At 28.6% G+C, this 25,566-nt stretch overlaps 1 long non-coding RNA gene across 1 annotated transcript in view; it reads left to right on the forward strand.

Annotated features, from left to right (window-relative positions):
• The window catches only part of LOC107441404 (uncharacterized), a 265,160-nt gene that overhangs the window by 191,678 nt on the left and 47,916 nt on the right, over nucleotides 1–25,566 (forward strand). Inside the window, exon 6 of the long non-coding RNA XR_001583730.3 lies at nucleotides 14,599–14,752. This is a non-coding gene — a long non-coding RNA (uncharacterized lncRNA). The remainder of the gene's footprint in view (nucleotides 1–14,598; nucleotides 14,753–25,566) is intronic.

Genomic DNA, 25,566 nt, shown 5'->3' on the forward strand with positions numbered 1-25,566 from the left:
TGCCCGCATAACAAATAGTGAATACATGTTTAGTTGCATAATAAAAATAGCCTAAACATGCCTTCTTTGACATCAAATTAATTGTTTTAAAATGGAGGGGAAAAAAGAACTCAATATTTCGTGAAAACGATTCAACAATAATTTATTCTTCAAAATCCAAATGAATTTGAATTATATTATTAAAGCTGTCGTCTATTAATGCTAAAATATAATTGTGCATTCATATTTTTTTGAAATATTTCTTTCTATCAAATTTACGCAAGCTACAAACTATTGATATAATATAATTTTCAACAATAGAGGTGACCTTATTTGATTTGAAATTACTATTTTAAAACGAGAAAAAAGAGCTCAATATTTTTAATTCCGTAAATTTTGATCATTCATCAATGAAACGGTTTTAAATTTTTGTATTACAATTTGTATTATTTAAATTTTTGTATTACCTCTTGTATTGTTAAAATTGTATGAAAACTTTAAATTCATGTTTCCTACATTTTATTTTCAAATTTTGAACAAACTACAAACTTTTATTTTGCGGAATAATTTGTGACCCACAAAATTCTCTCAGGAGCTTTATATGGCTCAAAACTGATATTTTAAAGTCTAGAGTAAGAAACAAACATTCAAAATTTAAAATCGATGCAAGGGTTTTTTATTTTCTAATTTTTAGCAAATATTAAACTATTCTTTATAAATAGATTTAGACAAGTATTATACAATTATATATATTAGACAAGTATTATTAGTTTATAATAGAATTAGACAAGTCAAAGAATTGTTGTGTTGTAAATAATTCCATAAATATACTGAAAAACTTGCAAGTTTTTTTTTTAGCATGTTTCTGATAAATAATTTTTCATAATAAAAATAAATAAGTTAAATAGAAGTTTAAAGTTGAAGTTACTAATTAGTTCTGAATAAATGAGTTTTCCTGTACTTGTAAACAGTATTCTAAATACTACATTTTTAAACCACTTTTCTCAGTTCAGATTTTAGATATTTAAATATGCTATTTATTTAAAACTATTTAATGATCATTTTGTGATTATTTTTTTGATTGAATAAATCAATAAACGAGACCTTAAAAATAGGTCACAAATTAAATATCATAATACTTCAGTTTTCTTCTTCTTCTTTATTTTTAAGAAAATTTTTCAAATGAATTTCAATTACTATCAAAATATAAATAAAAAAATCTTTATGCTTGATATCATTAAAGTTCAAGATTTTATTCAATTGTTATACATTAGGCCAGCTTTAAAACCAGATTGTTTTTTATTAAAATGTACTTTTCAATTCTCAGTACTTCCAAATAAGCCTACCACGATCTAAAAACACAAAGAAAATTTGCGATAATTAACCCCAAGAAAATAATACAAACGAAATCCAGAAAGCTAACGTAAACAGTAATTAGCTAAATGACGCAAGCGAAAAACGTTGCGTACGCGCACGTTTTTTCACACACCTGTCTGGCAGAGGGGGGGGGAGCTATCCCTTTCTCTAAAGCATGAGGGTGGGGCCCAAAGGGCGCTGGGGCCCCACGAAGGCCCTAATGACGGTCTTAAGAAGCCCTTTTGTTTTGTTTGTGGCGCCGATAATTACCGTGGCCCGCTGTCAATCACGCCATCTGTGGGCTTATATTAACGCGAACAAGGATCCGGCTCAAAAATGGGGTGGGGGTGAACAGCCCCCTTCTCTTATTAGAGGGGTGGGTGCCGGCGACCGGCAGTTTTCAGTAATTTATTTTTTATCCATTATTTTCTTGCCTCTTATTGTTATTGCTCCAACTTTCGTAATAAGAGATACTTTTTTACAGGTCGGGAATGCGCTTAGCACGTTTTGCGTTGGGTTTGAGAAGTTAAGCATGATTTTTTTGTTTTTTTTTGTTCTTCAGTTTTTCTTTGTTCTCCTCTTTAACGAATATTTTTTTTTTATGCGTAAGGATTTTTATGTTTGTTTTGTTGGCAATATTTTTTATTTATGTTTTTTTTTTCCTTTCGCCAAATCGGCCGTGATGAGGTGTTGACATGGGGGGCGTACTGCGGATGATAGTAAAGCTGCGTAAGTGATTTTTCAGAATTATTTTAACTATGGAAGCTTTTTTTTATTCTTGCGTATATCGACATTAACAGTATTTTTTTCATAATTAGTTATTTTTCTAAACAGATTTTTCGAGACACTTTTTTTTAAAAACAATAAAAATTTTTATTGCATAATTTTAAAGTAAGACATCTATTATTTAATACACTAGGAGGCTCAACCCCTGCTTGCTCCACTCGCCAACCCCCGTGGTGCACTATCATTCATCTTTTTATTTTTTTTAAAAAGGAGATCATTTTTAAATAAAATATATATTTATTATAATTTTATTTAAGATTTTTTATTTAAATATAAATTGTAATAAAATGATCGATTACTTGGATTTAAAAGAGACAATTTGCCTGAAATTCTGGTTTTCAAAATTATCATTCTCATTTCCACATATTTAGCAGAAAACATAGAAAGGAAAAATAAACTTAAGCGTATCACGATAAATCACAGATAAAATCACATATAATAAAACTATATTTTGTTAATTATTCCAAAATCATTACCGAAGCGCTTCGGTAAATAATACCGAGCTTTTTGCTGTTCCCCCAGAATCAGAAACAAAGTAAATTTGACCACATTCTGGTAGTATTGACCATGTTTTTCTCTCAGTGCAATTAGAGCGAGCGAATATTGTGGTCACTTTCACTCATTATAAACGAATTAAGCTTAATTTAAACTCAAATTTCTATAATTGTAGCAAAACCAATCTTACGTTGATCAGACTGTTCCTAAATGCTTTTTTAATATTTTTAAAATTTTTATTGTATACTTCCTTTGAAATTAAATTCAAAGAGAAAGAGTAAACCCAAAGAACCATAGACACAATAAATGTTACAATATTCAAGTACATTTGTCCATGCTCTATTTCTCATTGCAAAATAAAATAATGTCATGGAATGTTGAACCATATGTGTTTTGACCCTCTGACCGTTTAGCAAATGGGTAAAATTAGGAGAATGTTTTTCCTCAAAGCACTATTTTCCTATATAATAGCATGGAAAAACCGGTTTTGCTGCACAGTGAAAACTGTAGTTTAAAATTAGACATTTCAAGTGTTATTTTAATAGTTAAACCGTCAGTGTGTTAAGCTATGATTCTTTGTTGAAATGAAGAAAAAGATCAAATATTTTAAATATTGATTTAAAAAGTATTTTTAGTTGCATTGAATATGCACCAAACTTGTTCATAAATCTTTATTTTGCTCGATTTAAAAATAAAAAAAACGCTAAAGTCATGTATATAATAATAAGGCAACGCAATTAAAAAATTATTGCTTACCAAGAGTTTATAAATATCTATTTTTAAGTTTTCTAAAAGTATTAAAAAAGTATGTATACTTTTTTTAATCGCGATACTTTAAAAAATAAACTATAACTCTATAAATTTCCCTTTCAACTATTTAATTCAATTTCAAGCATTTGTACTTTTACTCATTAGTTTTTCAAGAACTTTTCATAAATACATACTGATGTTACTGTTCACACAATATATTTGAATCCTATTTGAAAATATTTTTTAGTTACATCAAAATGCATGAAAAGCAATATGGAATCTCTGTCTCTTTCTTTATTGATGAATTGTAAACAGTTGTACAATACTAAGTAATTCGAGTTCTACAATGGACAGTCGTGATCTTAAGATAAATGAATTACTGCTTCCGTCTGAGCCATGTCTGGTTTGTTAATGAGAGATTATCATAAAGCAATTTTATTCAGCTGTTGCTAACTGAATTAACGGCTTTTTCATTTATAAGGAGTAAAATTAACGGTTGTATGTTAGATCAGTGGACTGATTTCAATGCCAATCACATTCAGTTAAAAAGCTGTACTAACAAAGATAAGAATTTTTTTTGTTGCTTTTAATGCGCAATCATTTTCCTAAATTACTCATAAGTGTTAATCAATTATAATTATTCATTTTGTGACGTAGTTGGTGAAATTATATAGGAAGCCAATGTTCTATAAACTTAGAAATTTGACAGAACACCTGACGTTAACAGTAAAATTATTGTGTAAAATTTACCTAGCCATTGTATATAATGTCTAGGCATTCTTTGAAAGGACGAACGCATAGTCAAAGTACAATAAAAGAAGATCATGATAAGGCTATTTTTTAAGAGCCGGTAAGTTTAGATTTGAAGAAATACAATATGCTGGTATTTGCAAGCAATATCACAAAGTGAATCTCTATCTTACACATCTATATCCATCTTTGTGTTATTATAGGTATTGCAAATGATCGTTAGAATTGCATTTGTACAAATTGTCAAAAACGTCAAAAGTAAAAATATGCTATCCTACTGAAGAATCAGTTTATGCTAGTTATATCTATGACTAGCATTTTCGCACTCTGTGAGAAATGTCAAAAGTAAAACTAGTCTATCTTATAGAAAGAAAGAGGTTATGCTATTTATATCTATGACTAGAATTCTATTACTCTGTGAAAAATGTCATATGTGAAACCATTATATATTGAAGAAAGAGTTTATTATATCTATGAGATAATAAACTAGCTATTTATGTCTATGACTAGCATTCTATTACTCAGTGAAAAATGTCAGAAGTGAAAAAATTCTTTCTCGTTGTCGAAAAAGTTTATGTTATTTATATCTATGACTAGCATTCTCACACGTTGTGAGAAATGTCAAAAGTGAAACTATTCTATCTTATTGTAATCGTATATGATTTTTAGAATTTATTTATACAGAATGTCAAAAATATTAAAAGTTAAACTATTCCTTCTATAATTTTCATTTATGAAATATGCTAAGGAAAAAGAAAATGTTGAAAACATACTAAACTAAAATTAAAATTATTAATTATTGTTCAACTGGCTATATAAGGGCATTGGTACATGCGTTAAAATATCGTGACTTACTTCCATACTTATATAGCCAGGAAATGCTATTACATTTGTTTTCCTTGTTGTATATCTTGTTACATACATCACACTGGTATATTTCTTAACGTCCCTCAAATTAAAAGTCTATCTTGTTATATACTTTTCTTCTAAGATACATTTCACTAGATACCTCACACTACGAGTTTATTAGAAGCCAGAGGCTTTTGGATAAGGAAAACCTATCATCTACATTTTTGTCTCTGAAATAAAGTGATACAGTTTAAAAGTTCTGAAGAAGTGATACAGTTTACAATTACAAATGTAAAACATCACAACTCAATAAATATGTAACAACGTAAAACATTTTATGCAAATAATTTAACTAAATTGTAATAACATTGAAATTGAAACTATGCGAAATATTACAAATTTCTCCAGTTTTAAAGTTTAATCAGCTTCAAAGAATTCATGATGGTCACTATCATTCAACATTTTCTATTATGTGTTCATGGTTTTTGATATGCACATAAACTTCCATCATTCCATGATGGAAAATGCAACTTTAATACTATGATGGTTAACCATCAAGAGAAGTTTGATTCTCATGGAGCAACGATCCATGAGGATCCTTGATGGTCCATGATGGTTCCAACTATACATTTTCATGATAGTTGAATGGAAATTCTTGCTGGTTCTCAGGAATATATCATCAAAACAAATTGGAGTTTTTTATGTTGGTCCATGATAAATCAGTCAGAATTCTTACATTGGGATGATAGTTGTTTATGATCGTTCCAACATTTGATAAATAGGAAACTATGATGGAAATTTCTGATGGTTTAACATGAAAAAACCATCAAAAGAAGTTGCTATTCTTATGTTGAACCATCATAAACTTCAGTTCGAATTCCTACATTGGAGTGATGGTTATATATTCTGGTTACCAACAAAAATATAATAGTTCATGAGGGAATTATTGATGGTAACCATCAAGATTATGTTGGTCCGTCAATGAAAAACCATCAAAAATTTTGACTTGGGATACCTCATTACATACTCCGTACTGTAAGTATCGTTACATACTAAACATTACAAACTATTATCTATTTAATTCTAATCAAAGGTATGCCTTGTTATTAATATTTCATATGGGCAATTAGTTTCGATCAAACTATTATGATTATTGTTTACGCAACATACGAATAACACAAACTGCTTTGCAAAAATATATATTTCAAATTACCAGAAGCATTTTCTTTCAATACAATTCTTGTTGACAATAATTGCTTTTTTATCGCACAATTTTAGAGACAACAGATCAACAAACTCGTCTTCAAAATGCCTTGAACCTTCCCCCCCCCCAAAAAAAAAATTTACCCAAGTGTTAATTACGTCTCCCCCAGACATAACTCTCCGATACTAAACTATAATTTAAAAATCTAACGAAGTTTTTTACCCCAAAAATTATAATTTCCACTATCATTCAAATTCGCCTTCTCCATCCCGGCCATGCACGCATTTCTCACCAAATTTCAAATTAAAAACTAAAAATACCCCCATCTACTTTGAGAATGGATAAACCAACAATCTGCTAATGATGATGGGCGTTATAAGAGCGTGAACAACAAATGCCGGACCCTCCACACCATCATACCTCCACCAGTAACTTTTCCAGCTCATAGAGCGACCGACAGATAGACAATTAGGGCATCATCGCCCTTGCCATCTACGTCTTACCTTTTACTTAATTTTTTTATATATCTCTCTGCATCGCTATTAAGGAACTACAATTCCTAATAGACTGTGGAGATAGGAATTTACCATCGTGATGTTAATCCCACCACCCCTCCTCCACTTTCGGAGCAGCTTTTGTAATAATAAATACCAACTTCAGTGTTTGTAGTTTCCCCTTGCTAAATTTTGTTAATTCTTCTCTTTATTTTCCTCCGTGTTAAGTTGGAGCCTGTGCTGTACAAGATAAAGATGATTATTTCCCTTTATCCTTTTTGTGCAGTTTTTACTCCTGGGGGTAAGAATGGTTCGTGCTAATTTTTACCTTGAAAGATGCCTATCTTGGAATAGTTTTTAACGTCGTCTATCTCATTTGGAAAATTCTCTCCCTTAGCTGCTTAAAAAGTTCTGTATCTCTTTTTTCTGCTCGCCATTATCCAGTTTTTAAAATTATCGCTTGCTTAAATTATTGTTTAGATTGTTCTTTAAAAAAAATTAATATCCAGTATTTTCATTTAATTTAGAAGGTGATAAGGAAATATCAAAAAGGGAACCTAATTGTGAGGTTTTTTTTTAAAGTTTTAACGTAACATTAGTTATTTAGGAAACTTTCGTAATATTAATTTTGTTTATTCGTTCTTTGATAAACAAGGGAACGAAATTTATCGTTTTGTAGAAAGTATGATTAGTAAATAATTATGCTAAAAATGAAAATACTGTTCTAAGATGAAATAATGTAAAATTTTTGCTTTTCGGTCAGAAGAATATTAATTAATTTTTTCTTAATTAATAATGTATATTAAGCTCGTGTCAAACCCTGTGAATTTAAGATGTCTTTCAAATTAATAATTAAAATTATTCTATATGTTGGTCAGATTTTATTCAAATTATTGATTGTTTTATTTTGTTTGCTTACGGTATTTTGAAGTTTTGGTGCAATTTTTTATAGTTATTGTTATGGAGTTTGAAAAATGAAAAAAGTTTTGTTTAATAATATATTAATAGTTTTGTTTAATAATAATTTATTGCCTTCTCCCAGGAGAAACTTTTATTATAATAAATAAATATTTCAGGAGTTTATAGTTTCCTTATCTAGTTTTGTTAATTATTTTCCTTCTTTTCCCTGTGATAAGTTAGAGCCAGTGCTGTAAAAGATAAAGATGGTTATTTCCTTTTATCTTCTTTCTGCAGTTTTTCTCCTGGGGTAAAAATGGTCCATACTAATTTTTACCTTGAAAGATATATATTTAAGAAAGTTTTTAGCGTTGTCTGTCTTTTTTAGAAAATTTTCCCCTAGTTAAAAAGTGTTAAATCTCTTCTGCGCGCCATTATCCAGATTGGAAATTATCGTTTGCTTTGAGAATTGCTTCGTAGATAATTTCTTCCTAAATTAATATCCAGTAATTTTATTACATTTCTAAATTGATAAGAAAATTTAAAAAGGGAACCTAATTATGAGGTTTTAAAGTGACCTTATTTATCTATGAGATTTTTAAAATCTTAATCATGTTTTGCTGTTTATTAATTTAAAATGAAGCGAAATTTATAGTTTGATGAAAAGAATGTTGGCGTAATTATTATGCTAAATCGAAATATGCTGTGTTTTCAGATTAGAATAACATGGAGCTAAGATACATACTTATCAGATTTTGGTTAAAAGAATATTAATTAATGTTTTGGTAATTAATCCTACATAAGTTTATGTTAAACTTGAATATGCGCTATCTATAATTTGAAGCGTTATGTAGCTTGAGTATGTTTACTAAATTAATAATTAAGTATTTTTGAACTTCGTTAGCTTTTTTTTCCAATTATAACTCCATTATTTTATTTTGATGTCTTAAACAATGATATACTTTTAAACTGTATATTGTTGCTGGTTTATTGTATACTGTTATAATATGTCGTTAATGCAGAGAAGAAAGTAAAATAAAATATCTATTTATTAATAACTAACTAAAAAAGTAAAAACATACTTGCTCTTTAAATAGCTCATCGCCTGCTTAGCTACCTCTTGATGCTGCTACAAAGCTTTAAAATACTTCTATTTATTGAGCTATTTTTTTATTTTTACTACTTTTCAAATGCATATTATGCAAATAACATTTTTCAAAAATAAAATACGGTATTAAAGATGGAACAAGAATGTCTATGAAATGCAGGGTACTTTAGTCATGTTAGCAATTGTAATCCTGATATCATTATCAGTTGTTATCTTAGCCTATCATGTACCGGCGGGACCGGCGTCTGTTGTCCCACTAATATTATTTCCGTATAGTATTGAAACGGAACAAAGTATCACATCGGAACTTTTTTTCAAAAATAAACTCCGGGATTAAAGATGGAACAAGTATGTCGATGAAATGCAGTGCACTTTATGTCATGTTTGTAGAAGCAATTATAATCCAGATATGGTGCGTTCATTATCAGTTGTTATCTTTGCCTATTATGTACCGGCGGGACCGGCGGCTGTTGTCCCACTAATTTTATTTCTATATAAAATTGAAACGGAACAAAGTACACATCGAAACTTTTAAAAATAAAATAAAATCCGGGATTAAAGAAGGAACAAGTATGTCGATGAAATGCAGTGCACTTTATGTCATGTTTGTAGAAGCAATTATAATCCAGATATGGTGCGTTCATTATCAGTTGTTATCTTTGCCTATTATGCACCGGCGGGTCCTGCGGCTGTTGTCCCACTAATATTATTTCCATATAGTTTTCAAACGGAACAAAGTATCCCATCGGAACTTTTTTAATTAATATAATTGAAAATAACAACTTACACTATTTATTGAAGTTTTACGCAATAATTCAACTCTTTGTCTCAGATGGGACACAATTGTCCCACTTGCATTTTTTCCTGACTAAGTAAAAGCAAAAATATGTTTTGGTATTATTTTTAAGATTATAAAAAATGTAATAGTTAGAAAAATCGTTGGCATTTTCTAATGGCAACCCAGATGTTGACTTTCGTCATTCGAACTTCTGGAGGGCAGATTTGTTCACCACTCTCTCATGGACACTATATTATCCAGGATTTGAACCCGGTATCTTTCTGTTTCGCTGACAACCATACATCCCGCACGCAAGTCAAATCGTTAGTATACAAGTAGTAAAAAAATTTGTTAGATTATCGGAATTTGTACCAAAACATAAAATTCAAAAAAAAAAGAAAGAAGAAGAATAGTTTGAATTTTTTTTTCATTGATATTCAAATAGTGAGCTAGAATTTTAGAAATTAAAGAAATTTCATTGATGAATAACTGTTTCGTTTAAATCTAAATAACTTCAAATAAGGGCAAATGAAAAATTATCATTTGGAAGCGAGCCGTGTTTGGAAGATTTTACCTTTAACGCAGAAAAAATACTGGAGTTTCATATTCTATTTCATATCCATGAATCATTAAAATGTTGAAAATGATATTTTGACCTATATTAACACAAACTGATAAAATGAGTACAAAGAAAATATATTTAATAAAATTCTGCATCAAAGGGTTAAAGAATTAATCAAAGGACTCAATTTGGAANGTCTATGAAATGCAGTGCACTTTATGTCATGTTTGTAGAAGCAATTATAATCCAGATATGGTGTGGTCATTATCAGTTGTTATCTTAGCCTATTATGTACCGGCGGGACCGGCGGCTGTTGTCCCACTAATTTTATTTCTATATAAAATTGAAACGGAACAAAGTACACATCGAAACTTTTAAAAATAAAATAAAATCCGGGATTAAAGAAGGAACAAGAATGTCTAAGAAATGCAGTGCACTTTATGTCATGTTTGTAGAAGCAATTATAATCCAGATATGGTGTGGTCATTATCAGTTGTTATCTTAGCCTATTATGCACCGGCAGGACCGGCGGCTGTTGTCCCACAAATATTATTTCTATATAAAATTGAAACGGAACAAAGTACACATCGAAACTTTTTAAAAAAAAAAATAAAATCCGGGATTAAAGAAGGAACAAGAATGTCTATGAAATTCAGTGCACTTTATGCCATGTTTGCAGAAGCAATTATAATCCAGATATGGTGCGGTTATTATCAGTTGTTATCTTAGCCTATTATGTACCGGTGGGACCGGCGGCTGTTGTCCGACTAATATTATTTCCGTATAGTTTTGAAACGGAACAAAGTATCCCATCGGAACTTTTTTAATTTATATAATTATAAATAACAACTTAAACTATTTGTTGAAGTTTTATTTAATAATTTAACTCTTCGTCGCAGATGGGACACCATTGTCCCACTTGTATTTTTTTCTGACTAAATAAAAGCAAAAATATGCTTTGGTACTTTTTTTTGGATTATAAAAAACGTTATAGTTCGAAAAATCGTTGGTATTTTCTAATGCCCATCCTGATATTGGCTTTCCTCATTCGGATGTCTGGAGGGCAGATTTGTTCACCACTCTCTCATGGACGCTATATTATCCAGGATTTGAACCCGGTATCTTTCTGACTTGAGGCCAGCTCGCTGACAACCCGCTCGCAAGTCAAATCGTTAGTATACAGTTAGTAAAAAAATTTGTTAGTTTATCGAAATTTGTACTCAAATATAAAATCCAAAAAAAAAAGAATAGTTTTAATTTTTTTCACATTGATATTCAAATAGTTAGCTAGAATTTTATAAATTAAAGAAATTTCAATGATGAATAACTATTTCGTTTAAATCTAAGTAACTTCAAATAAGAGCAAATTTGAAAAATTATCATTAGGAAGCGAGCCGTGTTTGGAAGATTTTACCTTTAACGAGGAAAAAACACTGGAATTTCATATTGTATTTCACATCCATGAATTATTAAAATGCTGAAAATGATATTTTGACCTAAATTAACACAAAATGATAAAATTAGTATAAAAACATATTTAATAAAAATTCTGCATCAAAGGGTTAAAGAATTAATGGAAGGACTCAATTTGAACCCAAGTTATAAATCTGATATGTGTCTCTAATTATAATCAGTTTATATTATATTAGCGTCAAAAGTAGAGAAAAAATTTATTATTAAATAATTATCAGATATGTTTCAATAAATAAATTATTAGAATTTCTTTCAGGGTAATTTATTTTCATATATCCACTAAAAATCTTATTTTCAGTAACTGTAAGCCGAATTGAAAAACAACCTCTGCCTATATTTTCTCATTTCTTTATTGCAAGTCAAAATACGTCTTACTCCCCGTTTCTTTTACCCTTTTCATTTCAATTATAAATCTCACATACAGAAGGGACGATTCAAGATGACGATGGCATTTATATTAATTTTTTTTTAAGAAAAAAAAGAAAAGAAAAAAGAAAAAACGAGAGACAGAGTGAGTTGAAATTAATATGAAGTGGGTGTCAAAAGAAAATAATTTAGGGAAACATAAGAGAATGTATGAAGAAAAACGTGAAAATGAAACTTCTTTTTATTTTTGAAAGAACCTTCTACGAATATAAGCTAAATTAATGAAAAAGTTCGCTTTCCTATTTCTTCGGGGGAGGGGCACGTGACAGAAGTAAAAAAAAAAATTACCGTTCGCGAATGGACATCGGTTTTTCGGGCCTCCAATTAAAGTGTTTTCTGAGTAATCAAGTCTCTCTTATGAAAACTAATGATTTTCGTTGAGTGCTTTTTGTTGTCATTTCGAACTGATGCCACTTGGCGCTTTTAAAATATTCAATAGCCGTATCCAAATACCTGATCTTATATTATACATTTTTCCGAATTATTTTTTATCGTTGTCAGTGTATGGAGATAAAGAAATATTACTCCATCTCATTTTTTTTCTTCTTCATTTTTTGACAGTGTTGCTTCAAAAGTGAAATAATCGATAACACGGTGGAACATAAATGGCATTTGAATTTACTGAGTTAAGCCTAGTCGTGTTTATGAAAATAAATACAGTTTTAGTATTAGTATGTTTGTTTGATTAACTTGATCAGTTTGTTTTGAAGAATTTTATTGGAATGCATTTTATGAATTTTCGGGAACAAAACTGTCTCACTGAAATTTGTATTGGATCATTTTCTTGCAAACTTTTCCTAGTGTTGCTTCACAAACTGAAATAATTAAAAAAAGTGGTGAAACATTAATGCCATTTGAATTTACTGAGTTAAACCCAGTTAAATTTACAGAAATAAATACAGTTTGTCTGCGAAAAGAATATGTTTGCTTTATATAGTAATTTAATCAAAAAAAAAATATTTCTTTAAAGAATTTTAATGGAATGTATTTCATAAATTTTCGGGATCGAAACTGTCTCATTGAAATTTGTATTGGATCATTTTCTTACAATCGTTTCTAGTGTTGCCGAGCAAACTGGAATAATTAAAAAGAGTGGTGGAGCATTAATGCCATTTGAATTTACTGAGTTAAACCCAGTTATATTTACAGAAATAAATACAGTTTGTCTGCGAAAAAAATATGTTTGCTTTATATAGTAATTTAATCCAAAAAAATTATTGTTTTAACGAATTTTAATGGAGTGTATTTTATAAATTTTCGGGATCAAAACTATCTCATTGAAATTTGTGTTGGATCATTTTCTTGCAATCGTTTCTAGTGTTGCCAAACAAACTGGAATAATTAAAAAGAGTGGGGAAGCATTAATGTTATTTGAATTTACTGAGTTAAACCCAGTTATACTTACAGAAATAAATACAGTTTGTCTGCGAAAAAAATATGTTTGCTTTATATAGTAATTTAATCACAAAGAATTTATCTCTTTAAAGAATTTTAATGGAATGTATTTCATAAATTTTCGGGATCAAAACTGTCTCATTGAAATTTGTATTGGATCATTTTCTTGCAATCGTTTCTAGTGTTGCCGAACAAGCTGGAATAGTTAAAAAGAAGGATGAAACATTAATGCCATTTGGATTTACAGTGTTAAGCAAAGCCATATTTACGAAAATAAATACAATTTGTCTGAATAAAAATATGTTTGTTATAATTATTTGACTAGAATTTTTTATTGTCTTGGAAAGTTTTATTGGAGTATAATTTATAAATTTTTAGGATTTAAATTAGCTCTTTAAAGTTTGCATTAGATCACACTCTTGCATTCCTTGTCGGTTTCGCTTCAAAAACCGGAATAATCGATAGAATGGTGGACCATAAATTCCATATTTGAATTGGCAGTGTTTAGTCGAGTCATGTTTACGAAAATATATCCAGCTTATAAGAATAATAATATGTTTAATTGAGTAATTTCATCGGAATTTTTTATTTAGTTATTTGTAGAACTTTATTAAAGAGAAACTTGTAAATATTTGAGATAGCATTGACTCATTGAAATCTGTGTTGGATAATTTTTTAATATTCTTTTCCAAAATCGCTTAAGGAAACAGACGGTAGGATCTTTTTTTTTTTGGCAGGACAATGAGTAGCAAATATTGTTAAGAGGGTTTGGAAGCCTTCTCTCTTTCGGCTGGATCGTGAATAGCTAATTTTGAGGACATGTTTGAACACAGCCTTCTATTTGACAGGATTGAGAACACCATTTTATTGGAGTGATCATTTCGGTTTACTTATTGGAAGCACCATTTGAGATAGAAAACGCTGGTTTGAGAATGAACCTTCCACGAGGAGAAGTTATGGAAATTTCATTCCATTTGACAAAATGTTGTGCACACATGGTGACAAAATGAGACCTTATCTTTCAAACTTCCTCTAAAAATAGGAGTTTCAACTCATAATTTTAGAGGCATGATTTTAATTTGATTGCTGTCAAAACGCAAGTTAAAAAAACAATTTGAATGAATAGATTTTCCTGAAATTTTTAGAACTTAAGATTAATTGCTGATTTAATATATCAATATGATATATCTATGATTAAATAAAATTTATTATATATCATACACAGATAATTTAATAAAAGAGAAAGTTTGTTATAATCCAATGATTTTATGCAACTTTTTTCATTTTTTATTATAGGACCGCAAAACTAAGCAGAATACTACATTATCGGACTCCAATGAAAGAATGTTTTTCGGAATTAAGTAGACTTTTTTCAAAGCTTATCTACTAAAAATGCTGCTGCTTTTTCATCTTTTGAGAAACAGAAAGAGTCGGCGTTCAAAGACATTATGTAAGTAACCATATCTTAATTATTTCATGAAAATTATTCATTCAATTATTTTTTATTAATTATTCATTCAATGTTAAATCATAATATCAGTATCTTGAACCATGACATTATGCAAATTTTTTGCCACATAATGATATATTAAATTGAATGATATATGAACTGTTAAAAATTCAGCAAAAAATAATTAGTGATGAAAAACGTTATTTAGCAAAATCATTAGAAGCAAGGCTGTCGCAAACACGTTTATGTAAACAAACTGCCGTAGCTTTATAAAAACTTAAAAGTAAGCTTTGTAATGATTATAGTAAGAAATTGGTGAAACTATGTTCTTGTATTATTTTCTATACTGAGGAAAAAGTATTATCAAAACTAACGAAATATGGTAAAATGTATCATGTTCCTGGCTCTATGGGAATACCAAAATGCTAAGCAATTTTTACCGAAGAGCTTTGGTAATGATTATGGTAAAATTAACTATAAAATATAGTTTCATAATATGTGATAAGATTTTCTAAATTTGGCAAAATTTGGTAATTTTGTCATTATACCTTAGAGTCTGGCATGTAAAGAATCTTTTCGGTTAAATTTACTTTTCAGTTCTGTATTTTTTACTAAATATGTGGTAATAAGAACAATAATTTTAAATGTCAGAATTTCCTGTACGTAGTTATTATATGAACGGTTAAGACCAGATGAATGGTTTAAATTACGCATATTTTGGTTTTTATGAACCAAAATTAATGGGTTTCTTTCTTCTTTTTTTTACCAAAAATGTCGTTACCATACATTAAGGTAATTTTACCAACATTTGTTTCTCTTTCTGCATGTAGCATTCAAATCTATTTGTATATCGAATTTCAGCTTGATACTCTGGGGTATTTTCCTTGTAAGTTCAAGTTCTTCCATAAAAGTATCTAATAATTAAATCAGCGGTTCCCCAATAGTGTTCCGTGGAACCCTAGAGTTCTGAAGAAGAGTTAAAGGGGTTTCCACCTTTTTTATAACCAGTAATGTGTTTTGAATTCTCTGATAACACTTAGATCCAACCTATAATTCATAATTTATTTAATCTTATGGTGACCTTTTTGAAAAGATTTCAAGTAAAATGCCAATGAAATAGAAATGCCCTTTTTTTGAAGTAAAGTATAAAATTTTAACTAACAATATATAGAACAAATTATGGAGAAACAAACAAGCATTTATGAAATATTTCATTTCCTATCGTGCTTTTTAAATCAAAATAACTAAATTCTTTAATAAAGAAATATGTTTCCATGATAACCATTTTAAACATTTATAGCAGTTCTTTTAAGCTTTCATTTTGACTATAATTCAGCTGATTTTATTCCTTTTCAGTTTATGTTCACACACTAGAGAAAATTCATATTTAAACTAGATATAGCACAAGGACTGCAAATTCAGCAGTCAAACATAAAACCTAATTTAAGATGGGAAAAAAACGGGATAATACATGATAAACAATAACGATTAAAAGATGAAAAATCTTTGTTCCTCTAATTGAATATTTTAAATTAGTCTTTTATGAGTTATAATGTTCACAATTAACTTAAACTTTGTTTATAAAGTTGGGGTTTCACCGAAAGAAGGTTGAAGTTTTAGGGTTCCGTAGCTCAAAAATATTGGAAACCCTTAAATTAATTTGAAGATATTTTTTAAAATATTTTTAAAAATATTTTTCACTACTAAATACTTGCCTGTCATTATTTCAAGTTCAAAATTTCGCCCTAAGCGTTTTAAAGTATAGAAACTAATCATAATTTTTTAAAAAATATTTTTAATTACTAAATACTTGCTTGTCATTATTTTAAATTCAAAATTTTGCTCTAAGCGTCTTAAAGTATAGAAACTAATCACGATAGTGCTTAAAAAACTTTTTTTATTCCATGAAAAATAAAGTTAAGTATAAATTTTAGTAAGTAGTTTTTTTTTACACTTTTAATCATAAATGATTTCACAATTTTTTTTCTAATCTGTCGGCAGTTTGTTGATTATTGAATACTCACCTTAATTATAATCTGTCGTATTTTCTAAAAATTTAATTAAATCTTCTAATTGCTTATTTTCAAGGTATATTAAAAATCGAATGGTGTTTAAAATTTATGCAAATATTTAATAGGAATTTCTAATTGAAACTCTGAAATATCACACCAGCGTTAGTTCATTATCATAATTTCATACTTTAAATGAACAATAACTAAATGACTTGTGACAGGTTTTGCCTTAAGCGAACTAGAGAAAAAAGTAAGTACCCCACAAAAAAAAAATGCCCCGTCGAATGTCCTCCCATAACGTTTAATTTATTCTAATTTTCCCCAATCAAGACAACGTGACGTCAAAATAAATTGCCATCCACTGATTCGCTCACAGCTTAATGAGTGAATAAATAAGGCTTCGTTAGTGGCAGGTTTTAATTTTGGAAAAAACGTTCCAATTTCCAACCTATTAGATATCACCAGCAGACGATATTTTCGAAGCCTGTTGAGAAAAATTATTTTCATCCAATTGCACGAAAGGAGCCATTTCGGAAACAAATTAAGTTTCTGCCTGGAATTCTCATAAAAAATTCTTTTTTCTCTCGTCTGAAAAAAAAAGAAGTATCAAACGTTCTTGGGAGGCATGTTAAAAAGTAAAAAGCTTGTCCCTTTAATAGTCTGTACCCCCATCATATTTAGGAAACTCAATTTTTAAAACCTCCTAGTATTTAATGACCAGTAAAGTCCCTTTCGCCAAATGAACCAATCTGGATACAGTGGAAAGCTGCAAACGATTTTTTTTCTACTTTATTTCGGTTAAATATATTTTTTAAGTGCTTCGACTATTTATTTTTTACTGCCTGTCGTCTGTTACGTTTATTGCCGCAATCGCCTCACTAAAGTTAAGGTTACGATTATTTTACGACTTTATTATAAACAGTATAGATTTTTTTTTTGGTGATTTTTTATTCTTTTCATTTTTAAACAAGTATGAAAAAAAAAGTATTAAATGCTTCACCTTCATTTGGTAACCAATTGAAGCATGGACAAGAAACATGTTTTGGGGTTAAAGGTTTATATATCTTTTTCCACTCCTGGGGGTATAGTTTTCTATAAAAAAAAAAGCTATTTGGCGGCTATATTTCACGCCAAGATATAACCATTAAGACATCGAAAAGGCCAAGATGTTAAGAAAACTAATGAGACGTAATTTATAAAGACCCGGGAATGGATGAAATTAAGATTTTTTTTCCTTCTTTTTACCATCTTGATGATCCGTGATTGGTAGTTTTTGATGGGACTGGATTAGAAGAAAATGTGAAAATACCATGTCGCATCTTTTCAAGTTGTCAGTTTTGTCGATATTATTGTTTTTTCGCTTTTTTATGTTTTTTAATACTTTCACACCCGTATGTTTAATAAAGAAAATCTCAAGATATTCTTTAAAATATAAGTAATAAATACACTTTAATTTCATTCTATTTTTCATTACAAGTTTTTAAATTAAAATAAAATAAATGTATGCATATTTAAACAGAAAAAGAGCAATTATTAACATTCATAAATAAAAAAATCGATATTTTTAATTCTTAATGCTATTGAAAATAATATGCTGCAATATTACTTTTTTTTTATTTATATTGAATAAATTATTCATTCCTTAAATTTCATAAATAATTTTTTACTGCTGGCATCAAAAAAAATTTAAAATTTCGAAAAATAAAAATTAAATATGTTTTGTTTTTTAAATTTCTGGTATCAAAATTTAAGAAAAAATACAGGGTGTTCCGTACTTATTCTTAAAATACTGGCTTTATACGTTTTCAGCATTTTTATCATGAACGAAAACAAAGAGGTCTGCTTATAGGGGATCGTAAATTAGCATTTTATCACAGAAAAAACATTACGCTATCGAAAACTGAGAAATTACAGTAAAGAAAGGTGGATGCAATAAACATCGAAACAGGTTTGATTGAAGGTTGAAACTTCCTAAAATCGGCTTTCTGTATATTAAATAATATTAAGCAAAAAATTAAGTAAAATTAAGCAAGATCCAATAAGTAAAACATTTTTATATTTTTGTAACCTAATATTACATGACGAAGTAAACATTTATTGCAAATAATTAACAGTTCTATTAACAGTAATCATGGAAGTGATAATATTATTCTTTCGCTCTTATATAAAAACATTTTGGTAAAATTATCAAACAGTTTAGTAATGACAATTCTGGTAAAAGGAAGAAAAAAAAACATAAAATATATAATTTTGATTTTCTAATTAATAAAACCAAAATATGAGGTATATAAACCATTCATTTGGTAATTTTTCCATTCATATTGCAACGATTTACCAAAAATTCTGGCTTTCAAAATCATAGTTCATATTACTACATATTTGATTAAAAAAATACATAACTAGAAAATAAAATGTAACCAAATAATGGTAATGGTAATGGCTCTTATGCAATGCTCTAAGGAATAATAATAAAATCATCAAATTTTATCACTAATTATAAAACCATATTTCATTGTTGATTGTACCATAATCATTACCAAAGTTCTTCGGTGAAAATTACCGATGTTTTTGGTGTTCCCATAGAGTCAGAAACTCAGTAAATTTTACTATATTCTGGTAGTTTTGACCCTACCTTTTTCCGCAGTGCAAAATTTTTAAAAAATTAATTTAATTATAGCGGACATTATATCAATTAATTTAATTATTCCGGACGAAATAACGATTCGCTTCGCGTGTGACAGGTGTGAGAGTGTTAGCCAATCCCCTTATCGTTAGCCAATGACGCAACCATTTATGTATTGCTGTCTGATGGTGGTTTTGAATATATATTGTGTTTACTGTATTGCTGCAATATCTACAAAGCAATTATTTATTTAAATTCATTTTCTAAAATGGCAGCAGAAATTTTAATCTCCAACAGTGCTATAGTGCCGCACAGTGTCATATCAATTAATTTTGGCGGAACTGGCTTTTTTTTGAACAAAAACATATGTATCCATGGTTGCGCAGGGGATAGAGCGTTCTCCTTTCAATGAGGTGAATTCAAATCCCAGTGAAATCTGATCGATACGAATTCAGCACCCGACTCGCGCCGACCACAGTGCGGACGTAAAATATCCTCCGTGGCAGACGTATCATGGGCTAGAGTCCTTATGCCGTCAGGCTAACCGTGGGAGATTTTCGTGGTTTTCCTTTCCATGTTACGCAAATGCGGGGTTGCTTCATCAAAAAGTCCTCCACGAAGGCGAATTCTCCCGATACTTGATTCAGAAGTTCGGTTGTCTTCTGGATTGGGTTCAAAATTGCAAAGCTACGGAGTTGAGCATTGGCAGTCGTAAGCCTTAAATTGGGTCGACTGTTAAAAAATAAAATATTTTGCGCAATACATTAAAATTTTTATTACAATACCTACAAAACTGTTTTCAAAACTGTATGTCATTACTTTTTGCAATGGTCCTAACGCTTACAGTTTCATTGACAATGTAAAGAGATTTTGTAGCCGCAAAAAATGAAATAAAAGCCTTTGCACTTTTCATTTGAAGTTGAATCGACCTTATCAAAATTTTTGATGAAAAAAAGTTTTTTTTTAGTTGTAAAATTTTTATTTAGATATTTTTTGTCCAAAATATAAATCTATAATCTTTATTTGTGTATCAGTCTTGTAAGTAATTTCTAAAACGAAACTTTGCATTATCCTCCATAGTTCTTTTGACTGTATCAAGGGTGTTTTTTCAAAACATTTGAAATTGTATTGATCTTTACAAGATTTGTATGCTTACAAAAAGAATTTTAACAGTATAATTATTTCATTTTTATCAAAATTGTTTTACATTGGTTAAAAAAAATTTTTTTGGATTACTTTTGTCAAGATATTTTGAACTTGAAGAAATAATCCTTACAATTTGCGTTTGTAGTTGTACTGGCCTTGAAGTTATAATGTCAAGATTTAATACTCCTTAAAAAATTTAAGCAAGAATAAATCTTTCAGAACAGTTAAACGGAAGCTATTTAAAATGATAGAACATTCTATTCTTATTTCAATATGTACGACCAACTCAAATTAAACTATAACAAGACTATTATTAATACATATTTAATGCTAATATACCAGGCATGACAACTAGAATTGTTTTCAACTGCTCCTGGTAATTGAAAATATTGCGTGTTACTTTAACGTCCCCAACGAGGTTATTTGAAGGAAACTTAATAGTTTTTAAGTGAAAAATACACTGAAGAATCAGTTAAAGAGAGTCTTAAGATCATTTATTCTTTGTTTCGGCGCCAGAGTTCGCCAAAGTAAGAGTGTTAATTTTAGTTCGCGTGTAGAACAAATCCATTAACTAGGTGACTCCCCCATCGCATGAGCAATGGATATATCCGTGAGTAGGGAAAAAAGAATTTATACGAGAAGGAAATTGTTCCTTTCGAGAAGGATATCAATTAGAAAAAAAAGGAAGGAAAATGAGACAAAAAACTGGCAGTTAAAAAATCATGTTGAGAAAACAATGTCACTTGGAAATGCACGAAATAGTTGAGAAGCAGGCGAACATTAAAAAAGGAAATTAAAAATTCCAGCTTTCCTTTTCATTATTTCCGATTATCGTTACAATTATTCCAATTATAATTTATTATAATTATAATTAATTCCGATAATTAGTCAAATTATTATTATAATTGTTCCAATTATTATTATAATTATTCCAATTATTATTATAATTATTCCAATTATTATTATAATTATTCCAATTATTCCAATTATTATTATAATTATTCCAATTATTGTTATAATTATTCCAATTATTATTATAATTATTCCAATCAGTATTATAATTATTCCTATTATTCCAATTATTATTATAATTATTATAATTATTCCGATTATTATTATCACTCATTATTATTATTATCATTTTCCGATTATTATTATGATTACTATCGAACAATATCATTACTTTAATTATTCTGATTATTATTATAAGTATTTCCGATCATTATTATCTTATTTATTCCAATTACAACTATTTTCGATCATTATTATTATTATTATTTTCGATCATTATTATAAAAATTATTTCGATTAAAATTATTAACGATTAATATTATTACAAATATTATTATTATAATTTTTACAATTACAAATATTTTCGATTATTATTAATCCAATATTATTTTATCCCTGAAACGGAATTTAAAAAGAATATTTTAAAGATTTTTATAACTTGGAACTACTTTTTTAACTTCAATTCGCGTATATTTATTTTCAAAATGCATTTCCTAAGTAGATTTGCTACATTACTGATAATGAAGATTGGTTTAGTTTTCAAATGCACATTAAAATATAAGAATTTTCTTGAATACATTGTTGTGAAATTTTCTTTTATAATCCATATGTATTAATAATGTATAAAAAAGCATGTCAGATATAAGTAGTGACAAAAGTGACGAAGTCGTATGTGAAGACAAAAGACTCTTATGACCAAGTTAAAAAGACACTCGATTTAAATAGAATTGAGCATTTGAGTGTTTGATGTTAAAGACTTGATCTTTTATGTACCTTGTTAATAGCTAGCGTGTTTAGCAATTATGTTAGATATTCAGTTTGCTTACTTCTAGGGGTAAGTGTTCAACATATATTGAAGTCGGTTTTTTCTCAAAAAGGTAACAAGTGTTTTAAATAATTTGGGCACATGATCGAGTTTTTTCCAATTATTCATCTTATCACATTGTAAAACAATCGTTTGTAAGCAACAGTTTCTGGAACCGAGACCACTTGTAAGTGTTGTAAAGTTTGCAGCAAAACTGCTGTTTTCAAAATTAGAACAAAATGATGTAAAATTTGCAACAAAGTTGTTGTTCTCGTAGTAGACTGATATAAATTTTACCAAATGGCTGTGAGTATTACAGCAAACTGTTATTGAATTTACAATATTCTGTTTCCGTCAGTGCTGTGACGTTACTGTCAATTCTTTTGGTGCTCTTTCTGACAATGTTGTGTCAGTAAGTAACGGTGCGTTGTAGAATTTACATTAGTCTGCTGAAATGTTTACAGCTGCTCAAAACTGCAAAGTTGTAAATTTTACACATACTGCTGGCATCAATTTTTGATACATAGGACTTTTTTATAGTACATATAAAACAACATTATTAAACTTGAAACACTATAAACATAAAAACCAGAAGTAAAATCAATCGATAAAACTATAAATAATGTCATCCTTATAATTGTGTGAAAGAACAAAAACAAATGAAATAAATATAAATTACCAAATATTTCCTTACTTTAGGTTGTTTCATTTAGGTAGTTCCTTAATTTAGGTAGTTCTATTTAGATCACTCTTAATAAATGATTTCAAAAATTCTTATGAGAAAGCAAAGCAAAGAAGTACGCTCATAAGTAATGTAGAAGTTGGACAAAACAGAAAGTACTTAAAAAGGACTTAAAAGAGAAATACACAGGAAATCAAACTGTTATGAATGCATTCGTCTCGCCATCCTTCATAGTGATTCGATTGATTTAGATAGTGTTTTTGTATCTTGATATGATATACGTAAAAATATTTATTTGCTGTCCGTACTGCTTGTTTTTTACTACGTCTTTTACAAGAAATCTATCTACCTACCTACTTATCTATCTATCTAATTATATATATATATACAGTAGGGAACCGATTATCCGAAACGATCGGGACCATCGCTATTCCGGATAACTGATTTTTCCGGTTTTCTGAATCACTACAAAAAGCCGTTTTTTTTTATTGTTAAACCCAACTAAAAAAAAAAAATATTAGGAAATAATCTTAAAAAGAAGAAAAAACGATGAAATAATACAGTAATGATTATTTCTAAAATGATGGTATGGTAAACATCTTTCAANATATATATATATATACTTGTAAGGGAATTTTATTTTTTGTTCCATAAATTATCATAAAGTTAGCTAAACATAAAACAAATTAAATTTTGATGAACGAGAAAAAAAAATTATAACAACTGGTTAGCGCTAAACTATCTTCCTTAGAAATGAATTTAACTGACCTAATTCGAAAGATTTTTTTTTATTCTGTTCATTGTTTATTGTGAAAATTCATGTTTCATTATTGTTTATTCAATATTATTCCATAAACTAGTAAAAAATAGGAATTTTTTAAAAATTTACTCACTTGGAAAAGCATTTAAATTTAAGTTGCATACTGAAATTCAAGAAAAAGTTGATTTTCAATAAAAAATTAAAAAGCCGCATGTAAAAAATTAAATAAGAAATATAAAAAAATAATAATAACAGAAGTAAGAAGATATAAAAATAAGAAGAAATATACGAAGAAATAAAAAATAAAAAGAATAATAAGAACACGAATAAAAGGAAATACAAATAAGAAGAAGAAGTAAAAATAATTGTTTCCCGTAAAAGTTTCGTTTAAATATTTAAAATTTTCTCATTCAATACTCTCAATATCAATTAGTAGTTTTCAGGTGTTTATTTGAAATGTATGCTGAATAATAAGTTATAAGAATAAGTTGTTGTTTATTTTTATCAATTGAGTATTATAAAACCACAAGCTTAAAATCAAAGATAAAATTACAATAATTATTTTCTAATATTGTCGCTTTTCTGATATTTCTATCCCAAAAACACACACAGAAAAAGTTACAATGTGGAAATAATTGAAAGATAGAACACGAAAGAAAGCCATGCATTTTACCTACATTTAACAAAAAAAATGGCAGTACTAAGGGTGGGGGGAGTGTTTAAGGTCGCTCCGACATTTTTTGAATGAAGTCTGCTTGAAAGACACGAGTTAAAAAGGGGAGACATGGGGGCAAGGGGCCCTCACAAAGTTATGATTTCCTATCACGCAACTTCGAGGTTTAACCAAATTGCTCGTGGCACGCGCAGCAACTGGTAAGAGAGGGATTTGTGTAAGCACAAAAAAAAAATAACAAAAAATAGCAAAAAAAAAAACTCTTTATACTATGTAAAGCGGTATGATTTATTTTTGCCCTAACTGAATCAGGTAAGTAGGTTAGTTTTTTATGTAGGGTTATAGACTGATATAGAGAAAGATATCACTGCGCATTTAAATATTGAAATGCTTATTGTTGTTTTGGATTTTGAGTGCTCTTGTTCTTTAACCCTTTTTTTTTTATAAATATTATGCGATTTTTTTATTTATTTGTTGTTGTTGTTTTTTTAGTTTGAGTTTAGTTATAAGTTAAGAACTAACAATTTACGTCAAATATTAAAAAACAATTAGCAATTTTGTATTTTGAAGAATATTTCTATAGGACATTTCTATCATTTTAGGTCATGAAACAAAATTTACTAATAAGAATATATTTATTAAATGCAAATTTGTACGAAATAAGACTGTTCAGAAGCTTTTTAGAGTTGAACACTGTTAGAAAATTTCCCGGAAGAAATGGTTAAATTAAAATTTATTTAACTGTTATTTTACCACATTCAAACAAAACAGTCAAGTAACCGTAAGTAAGATAGTAATTACACTGCTATCTGTCAGAGATTGTTTATTAACTAGAGACTGTATATTAATATCCTAGAGAATATTTAAAAAAGCAAGAATATTCTCGTCATTCATAAACGTATTTCAAAAGCGCAAAATTTTGTTAGTGATTTCATCAATAAAATAAAAGCATGAGTATTCTTTTTACTGATACAAACTTGCCTAATACTATATAAAGTATATCACAAATTTGAATCATGGCATGTTAATTTTAAACATCATTTCACCCCAAATTGCTGATTTAATTCATAAACTGTCGAAAGCTCTAGATAACTTTACGGGC

Source organism: Parasteatoda tepidariorum, chromosome 4, assembly GCF_043381705.1.
Source record: "Parasteatoda tepidariorum isolate YZ-2023 chromosome 4, CAS_Ptep_4.0, whole genome shotgun sequence".
Lineage (NCBI taxonomy): Eukaryota > Metazoa > Arthropoda > Arachnida > Araneae > Theridiidae > Parasteatoda > Parasteatoda tepidariorum.